Genomic DNA, 9,651 nt, shown 5'->3' on the forward strand with positions numbered 1-9,651 from the left:
GGCACGCGTGCCATAGGTTGCCGACCTCTGGTCTATGCTCACATCTTTCTCCTGCCACCCAGGACAGCAACACTGTAACACCCCTGCAAGGATAGTTCAGTGGGTTGAGTATTGGCCTGCTAAACCCAGCGTTGTGAGTTCAATCCTTGAGGGGGCCATTTAGGGATCTCAGGCAAAAAATCTGTCTGGGGATTGGTCCTGCTTTGAGCAGGGGGTTAGACTAGATGACCTCCTGAGGTCCCTTCTAACCCTGATATTCTATTACAGAATGTGTGACCCTAGTAGTTCTCCTACACCCATCCCACAGTGCCCCTGTCCCCATGACAGCACCAGTCCTGGTTCTGACCTCCACTGCCCAGGGGGCACAGAGACTGGAAGCCCTTCTCCCACCTTTTAACCTCCTGCATGGTTCTGAAATGCCTTTTTCTGATTGCTCACCTTAAGTGAGCACAGCTAACAGCTCACCCTTGTTGTGTGTACCTGTCCAACCACCCAGGCCAGCTCCACACACCCAGAACTGCTTAGATGCACTCCTGCCTGGAGCTACTGGAGTTCCTGAGCCGGCAGGGAGAAGAGGCTGTGCAGGCCCAGCTACGGCCCATCACGGTGCACATTGCACAGGGGCTGCAGGAGAAGGGGCATGCAGTGCCGTGCAATGGATGGCAATCAGACATTTGGTAGTGCCTCACAGACCTGCTGCTTATACGAGCTCCATGCCCACCCACACCTCACAGACCACTGGGGACACCTTGGAGGAGACCCCAGCTGTGAACAGCGAGGCAGGAGAGGAGGAGGAGGAGGGAGACATGGCAGGGGGCCAGGCACTGATTGAAACTGCAGAGTTTAGCCAGTCCTGCTAAGCCAACATGGATGAGGCTGCTGAGCATGGGAAAGGGAGAGCAGGGAAGTATCTACATACAGTTGTGATTAAATGGGATTTGTTTTAATGTTTTGTGTGAATAATGTGTGTGCCTCAATTTTCCCTATGCGTTGCACAAGTATCTAGGTGGTGGGACAAGGATGTGTGATCTGTGATCAAGCAGAAGCCGCTAAAGCAGTAGCTCTCAGTCAGGGGTACACAGAAGTCTTCCAAGGGGTACATCAACTCATCTAGATATTTGCCTAGTTTTACCACAGGCTACATAAAAAACTAGTGAAATCAGTACAAACTAAAATTTCATACCGACAAAATGAGAACGTCAGCAGTGTTCTAGTAATAGAGTGCTGTGACATTTTTGTATTTTTATGTCAGATTTTGTAAGCAAATAGTTTCTAAGTGAGGTGAAACTTGGGGTACGCAAGAGAAATCAGACTCCTGGAGGGGGACAGCAGTCTGGAAAGGTTGAGAGTCACTGGACTAGCGGGCAGGTGTGGCTGCCTGGGCACAGACAACCGATGGCCAGGGCCCATCCTCTGCAGGAGTGAGCCGGAGGCAGAGGTGAGCTGGAGCCGGTTTGCACCGTTTCGCAGGAACCGGTTGTTAAATTTAGAAGCCCTTTTAGAACCGGTTGTCCAACCGGTTCTAAAAGGGCTTTTAAATTTAAAGTGGTGCCTTAGGCGCTGACTCCGTGGGTGCTCCGGCAGCTCCCCGCCCTGCCCCTGGCCCCAGCTCACCTCCGCTCTGCCTCCACCTCCTCCTCCTCCCCTGAACGCTCTGCCCCGCTTCTCCTCCCCCCCGCTTCCAGCGAATCAGCTGTTCATGCGGGAAGCCTGGGAGGGCTGAGAACCAAGCGGCGGCTTCGTGCTCAGGCCCAGGGAGGCAGAGATGGAGTGGAGGTGAGCTGGGGCGGGGGGGCGCAAGGAGGGCTGCCCGCGCCGTGGCAGGTAACCCCCTGCTCTCCCCCAGCTACGCTACCCCGCCCCTAGGAGCCAGAGGGACCTGCCGGATGCTTCCCAGGAGCTGCCCCAGGTAAGCACCGCCGGGACTTCGACTCCCCACCTTGCCCCGGCAGGTCCCTCTGGCTCTTAGGGGTGAGGCGGGGTGGGCACCCACTATGGTGGCCCCCGAGACCCTCCTGCCCGGCTGCTGAGCTCCCGGCCGGGGAGGCTAGTCCCCGGCTATTCCCCCTCCCCCGCAGCTTCATCTCTCCCCGCCGCCAGCGCATGCTCTGGGCAGCGGGCTGCGAGCTCGGCCTGACCCGGTGCTCCAGGCGCTGCGCGGCGGCGGCATGGCCTGGCTCCAGCCGAGCAGTGTGGCCCGGCTCCAGCCGAGTGGCGTGGCTGTAGCGCTGCCAGCCACCAGTGCTCCATGTGGTGCGTGGTGGCGGCGGCCTGACCCAGCTCCAGCTGAGCGGCGTGGCTGTAGCGCCACCAGCCACCTCCAGGCAGCGCGGTAAGGGGGCAGGGAGCAGGGAGGGGGTGTTGGATAGAGGGCAGGGGAGTTCGGGGTGGTGGGGTGGATAGGGGTCAGGGAGCGGTCAGAGGGTGGGGAACAGGGCAGTCAGGAAGGAGCAGGAGTTGGATGGGGCGGTGGGAGGCAGTCAGAGGCAGGGGTTCCAGGGGCAGTCAGGGGACAGAGAGAAGGGATGGTTGGATGGGGCAGGGGTTCCGGGAGGCCATCAGGAATGAGAGGAGGGGTTGGATGGGGTGGTGGGGGGGCAGTTAGGGGACAGGGAAGGGGGGGTGGATGGGGCAGGGGTCCCCGGGGGGGCGTCAAGGAACGCGGGGGGTGGGAGGGGGCGGGGGTCGGGGGGGGGGGGAGCGGGCCACGGCCCCCTTGTGGGGTGAGGAGGGAATCGGTTGTTAAGATTTTGGCAGCTCATCACTGGCCAGAGGTGAGAACAAAGCAAGAGGTGGAGGCCAGGGGACCGGTTTTCTCGGGAAAGAGACAAAGGCTGATGAGGGGGCACTAGGCATGACTGAGGGGAGGCCGCTGGAAGCCAGTCAGTCTCCTGGTTTGGGACTGGGGGGGGATCCCCCAAGATGGATTTTGCTGTAACTTCCTGCTTTTGGTGCTAAAAAGCTCTGTTCTACGCTGTGTTCCACACAACTAATAAACCTTTTGTTTTACACATGCTGCAAGTCACAGCTAACTGCGGAGTGGGATGCAGGGCCCCTCTGGGGGTGTGTGAGGCTTCCCCAGGTGGCCCATCCAGGGGGACTCACTGCAGGGAGCTCATGGTGAGAACAGGTCCTTTTCTGCAAAACTGCTGGTTAGCCAGTCGGTCCCCAGCCTGTAGCGGTGCATGGGATTCTTCCTTCCTAAGTGCAGGACTCTGCACTTGTCCTTGTTGAACCTCATCAGGTTTCTTTTGGCCCAATCCTCCAATTTGTCTAGGTCACTCTGGACCCTATCTCTACCCTCCAGCATAGCTACCTCTCACCCCAGCTTAGTGTCATCTGCGATCTTGCTGAGGGTGCAATCTATCCCATCATCCAGATCATTAATAAAGATGTTGAACAAAACCGGCCCCAGGACCAACCTCTGGAGCACTCCACTTGATACCGGCTGCCAACTAGACATCGAGCCGTTGATCACTACCCGTTGAGCCCGACAATCTAGCCAGCTTATAGTCCACCTTATACTCCACTTGCACATGTCTACACTCGCATTGGTCTCCCCCCTCCCAACAGTGGCCCGCTACGCCAACAGTAACACCACCTCTCCGAGCAGCACAGAGCCCTGGTCGATGTACGGAGGGCGACACAGTGCCAGTGTAATTACGCTGATCCTAACAATCCTCCAGCAGCCGCTTCCCACAATGCCCCACACTGACTACTCCGGTCATCTTTGGGAGCTCCACTGCCCAGGGCTCATGGAGAACAGAAACTCCCCAGCCCTTTAAAGCCCTGTGAATTTTTGAACTGCCTTTTCCTGATTGCCCGGCTTGGTGAGCACACCCAGCAGCTCTCCCTTACTGTGTGCAGCTGCCCAGACGACCCCACCAGCCACACGCTCCAGACACACTCCTGTCTGGAGTAAGCTGGGATATTGGATCGCCTGGGCCTGTGGGGAGGAGAGGCTCAGCATAGAAACATGGCCATGCATGCGCAGATAGCTTGGGGGATGGAGGAGAAGGGCTACAACAGGGACCAGCAGCGGAGCCGTGTGAAAGCCCAGGAGCTGCGGCAGGTGTACCAGGAGGCCAGGGAGGCCGACAATCGATCTCGTGCTGAGCTGCAGGCCCGCCGCTTTTACAGCTGCAAGCCATCCTTGGTGAAGACCCACACAGACACACAGCACCCTGGAGGAGGAGGTGGTGGAGGAGGAGGAGGAGGAGTATGGGGGACAGGCGACTGGGGATCCAGCTGTGCAGCGAGCCAGGACCTGGTTTTGCCTCCACCGCAGTCCTGGCAGCCAAGTCTGGGTGAGCCTGCTGCAAGGGAAGGAACCTCGGGTCAGCATATAGATAAATGTTCTGTTACAGGGTGGCCCCCACAGTACCAGGACACAGCTTTTGACTTTTCATTAATTGCCTGGTGCTAGAAGAGAGAGTAGTACAACTGAGAGAGGTAGAGCTGCTATCTGCTTTTCATTCCCCGCTAGCTGGGGGTGGGTGGGTGGGCGGGGATGTGGAGCAGTTTGTTTAGATATACAGCATGTCCTGTGAATCCTCTGTAGAGATCTAGATAAAGCTTTCCTGGAGGTTCTCTGCAATCCTCCACCAAAGAGTTCTGGGCAGAGCAGCCTTATTTCTTCCACGGCAGGACATTTTCCTCCATCACTCAGCAATAACTTCAGCAGGCACCCTTGCAGTGCACAGGCTAGCAGCATATGGGCCCAGGCGGCTTTGGGACACCAGCAGCAGCTCTGCTCTGTGTGCCTTTGTTAGCCTCAGGAGTGAGAGATCCGCTAAAATCCCCACGACCTGTGTGGTGCCAAGATTCAGTGCCAATGCCCTGTACTGCTAGATCTAGAGAAAACTTAGTCCTGACTTGAGTGCAGGGGACTGGACTAGACAACCTCTCAAGGTCCCTTCCAGTCCTATGATTCTATGATTCATTCCAGCGAGCAATTCCCCATTTCTCCCACGCCCGAGGGCCACACTCACCATGGCTGCGCTGTGACCGTGCACAAGCCACTCCCAAGCAGAAGGGAGAATGTCAAGTTCACCAAGTTAAGGGAGCAGGCAAGTGAGTTCAGCATCTTAACTTTTGCTTTCTCTAGTGAACAGACTGACAATGGTACCTGTGTGTTTACTGTTTTACCTGCGGCTACTGCCACTGCGGCCTGCAAGGTCTCTCCCTCCGCACCCACAGAATGCCTGCGCCAGATGAGGAGGAGAAAGAAGAGGACTCAGGATGGCATATTCCAGAAGATCCTGCAAGCCAGGGCTGCATCACACTGTGAGCACAGGGCCTGGAGGGTGAACACTGCAAACAGCCTGGAGAAGGAAAGAGAGGCCCAGGAGTCCCAGCAGGAAAAGGACAGGGCGATGCACCAGGACATAATGAATCATAGAATATCAGGGTTGGAAGGGACCTCAGGAGGTCATCTAGTCCAACCCCTTGCTCATAGCAAGATCAAAACAAACTGAATCATCCCAGCCAGGGCTTTGTCAAGCCTGACCTTAAAAACCTCATCAGGCAGCAAACACAGACGCTGCAGACTCTGGTGGACCTGCAGGTTCAACAATCCCGGGCTCGCCTCCCTCTGCATCCCACTGAGAACTCAATATCAGGACCTTCCTACACCCCCCTCAACATCCCACGTGGCATCAGGGGTCAGTGCAGTACCCCTACCACTCCACCCCAGTCGACAGTAAAGACAATCAGCTTCACATACACAGACCTGGGAAAGCCAGGGCTGGTGTATGTGTAGCTAAAATGGACGGCTCTTTCCCCTTTCTAAGTTTTGGTCTCTTAATTTATTAAGTTTTTAATGTATTTGTTTTAACATTGCACAGGGGTTTTGTTTTTTGCACTGATTTTGTTACAGAATAAATTTCTATTATTTGTAGCATAATTTACCTTTATTAGTTCACAACACATACTGCCTAGCGCTCAGCAGTTCTGAAAGGACGCAATGACCTGTTACTGCCCAGAGTCACATGACTCATAACATCATTCACAAACACAATGAATAGGTGCATTGACAGTGTTATATCCCTACATGTACTGCAACCACCACCTCATTCCTACCAGGCCACAAAAGAACAAGGCCAGGCAGAGCACACTGCAACAACACACACTGTTCTGGCTCACTGTTAAAATGGTCTGTCAAAGCCTCCCTGAGCCTTATAGCTCTGTGCTGAGCTCTTGTAATAGTCCTTTTGTCTGGTGGTTCAAACTCAGCAGACAAACGCTCCACTTCCACCCTGCAGCCCAAGGGGAAACTTTTCCCCCTTTGCCTCACAGATATGATGCAGGACACAGCAGGCAGCTACAACCATTGGAATATTTTTCTCACTGAGGTCCAATCTTGTAAGTAAACACCACCACGAGCCTTCAGACAACCAAAGGCACATTCAACTGTCCTTCTACACCTGCTGAGCCTGTAGTTGAAGTGCTTCTTGGTGCCCTCAAGGTGGCTGGCGTACGGCTTCGTGAGTGACGGGAGCAAGGGGTAGGCTGGGTCTCGCAGAATGACTGCTGGCATTGCAATATCACCAATAGTAATCTGCCATTCAGGAAGGAAAGTCCTGCTTGCAGCCTTCTGAACAGTCCTGTGTTCTTAAAGATGTGAGTCTCATGCACCTTCCCTGATCAACCAACATTGATGTCGGTGAAGCATCCCCGATGATCCACCAGCACTTGCATGACCATAGAAAAGTAGCCCTCTCTGTTGATGCACTCTGTGGCAAGGAGGTCTGTGTCAAAGTAGGGATATGGATGCCATCTATTGCCCCACCACAGTTTGAGAACCCCATTGCTGCAAAACCCTCCACTAAGTCCTGCACATTGCCGAGTGTCACAGGCCTGCACAGCAGGAGGCAGTTAATGGCCCTGCACGCTTGCATCACAACAACCCCTATGGTGGATTTCCCGACTGACCAGTAGCGGTGGCTGGGAGCTGCAAGGGGAACCATATTTCCCAAAGAGAAAATGGGACTCCCCCAGCCACTCACCCGAACCCCTTCCCCCTCCCCTGCCCCCCACGAGGCTGTTGCCTGTCGCTGGAACCCTGCGGGACCCCCGGGACTGAAGCAGAAAATGTCAAAGTTGTCTCTGGAAGTCATGGATTCTGTGACTTCCATGACATAGACGTAGCCTTAATCATCATGTTCCCCACTCATTTAGGTTTTTCTTGCAGCTCTGCAAATACTCCAGGATCATGTGTCCTGTGCTTGCAGCGCTCATGATAATAGTGCAGAGCTGTGCAGGCTCCAGACTTCTGTCAGAGATGGTGGACAGCAAGGAGGGACACAGGTTTGTGGGATTTTTAAAAAAAGGCATGAAAATTATGGGATACAGATAACATTATGGGATGGAGACAGTTGCACACTGGGAAGCTGAGTCCTTGCTCCCAGTCACCCCTGTGTGACTCATTTCTGCCCCATCCCAAAAGACATGGTGCTGCACAGTGGTGAATTGCACAGTGAGATACCCACTCATGGCGTGCTGCACTCTGCATTGACACAAGCACTCCTGGTGAGTACGTGCACCACCAACACAAAGAGCCATGTGTGCATGCGCACAAACAATGTACTAACTGCAGCGGCTGTATGCCGATGTAACTCAAGTCAACAGAAGTGTGTAGTGTAGATGTGGCCTTAGACTGTCAGCAGGGCAGGGGCTGTCTCTTTGTTCTGGGTGTGTCCAGCACCTGTGGCTCAGCCCCTACAGTGGTATCACTGCTCTCCGTACAATAGCTGGGGTTCAAGTGTTGTAAATGCGGAGCTGCAGGCCCTAGAGGTTGCAGCCTGGGGAGAGGAGGCCACAGGGCGATGAGGTGGGCCAGGAGCCCCAGGAATTGCTGTCTGTGGTGAGGTGCCTGGAGCCAGAGAAGCAGTGAAGGGGCTGACAGGGGGTTGACTCCCCCACTTTGGAAGAGATTCCAACCCTGGAGAATCAAACCCTGGACTTCATGAGCTGACCACTTCTGGGTGCACCTCCCCCTGGGCAGCGGCTCCCCACAGAACAAGCCATTTCCCCTATGACTAGCACCACAGGCACTGCTGTAGGGCTAGGACTTAACTCACCCATAAACCAGCCTTGATCTGCCTTGGGTGAAACTCAGGGATTTCAGCACTGCGATTAAGAAAAAATGCTCTGCTGCCACCGAGCGCCCCCAGCTCAGAAATATCCCTAACAATAGTTATAACACCAAGGGCTGTAGAGCCCCCCCCCCCTCACCGAGGCCCTAGGAAATGTAGGGAGGAAACAGAAAGACCCAAACAAATGGTAAAATAGCTAAGCTAAGCTCGGACGATCTGCACAGACAGAAAAACAGAGAATATCATAAATAAGTTACAATTAGGGCATGAGAGAGAAAAAATGTAAAAAAGACTTGAGCAGGAAGGAGAAAACATAGGTGCTAGTGCACAATTGGTTCCATTTTGTTACCTAGGTGTATCGAATAGTATGATAGGATAGTGAGGGTAAAGGAAGGAGCTAGTTTTACCTACAGAATGTAAATGAAAAACAATGTTCTCTGGGAACCATCTCTGGACTGCAGTTTAACATCAAGCTGCTGGAACTCTGACCCCTCTGCACGACCGTGACGTACAGAGACATCGCTGGGAACCCCCAGACGAATGAATCCTGACTGGCCATCGGGTTAAATTTGTCTGTATATTGGGAGTGTTGAGCATAAGAGATGTTCTTGGTATATGTATTGTGTGTGTGTTGCTAATAAATAGATGTTTAGAGCACAGCTGTGTAAGGCTCATTTGCTGGGAAAAGGGCCCACAGACCCATAGAGCCCTGAGCCCCATGGAAAAGGGCGGGTACTTAAATTGTCCAGGTTTCTCCCTGAGCCCCGGGGGTAAGGTGTGATGCTGTATGGAATATGGGGAACACCTTGTGATATTGATACCAATATTATAAAATTACAAGGAATCTGACAGATATGCCATGTAAAGTATCTGTGAAAATGTTATGATTTGCCAAGTATGATGATCTAGTTCAGGGGTCGGCAACGTTTGGCACATGGCTCGCCAGGGTAAGCACCCTGGCGGGCCAGGCCAGTTTATTTACCTGCTGACGCGGCAGGTTCACCGTCCCGGGCCAATGGGGGCGGCGGGAAGCCGCGGCCAGCACATCCCTCGCCCGCGCTGCTTCCCACCGCCCCTACTGGCCTGGGACGGCGAATCACGGCCAGTGGGGGCCGCGATCGGCTGAACCTGCCGCGTCAGCAGGCAAATAAACTGGCCCGGCCCGCCAGGGTGCTTACCCTGGCGAGCCGCGTGCCAAACGTTGCCGACCCCTGATCTAGTTTATATGTTTGTATCAACCTTTGTATTGTGAAAAGCGACAAAGAGTCCTGTGGCACCTTACAGATTAACAGAAGTATTGGAACATAAGCTTTCGTGGGTGAATACCCACTTCGTCAGACGCATGTGGTGGAAATTTCCAGAGGCAGGTATAAATATGCAGGCAGGAATCAGTCTAGAGATAACGAGGTTAGTTCAATCAGGGAGGATGAGGCCCTCTTCTAGCAGTTGAGGTATGAACACCAAGGGAGGAGAAACTGCTTTTGTACTTGGCTAGCCATTCACAGTCTTTGTTTAATCCTGAGCTGATGGTGTCAAATTTGCAAATGAACTGAAG

Source organism: Terrapene carolina, unplaced genomic scaffold (assembly GCF_002925995.2).
Source record: "Terrapene carolina triunguis isolate 2854851 unplaced genomic scaffold, T_m_triunguis-2.0 Scaffold235, whole genome shotgun sequence".
Taxonomy (NCBI): Eukaryota; Metazoa; Chordata; order Testudines; family Emydidae; genus Terrapene; species Terrapene triunguis.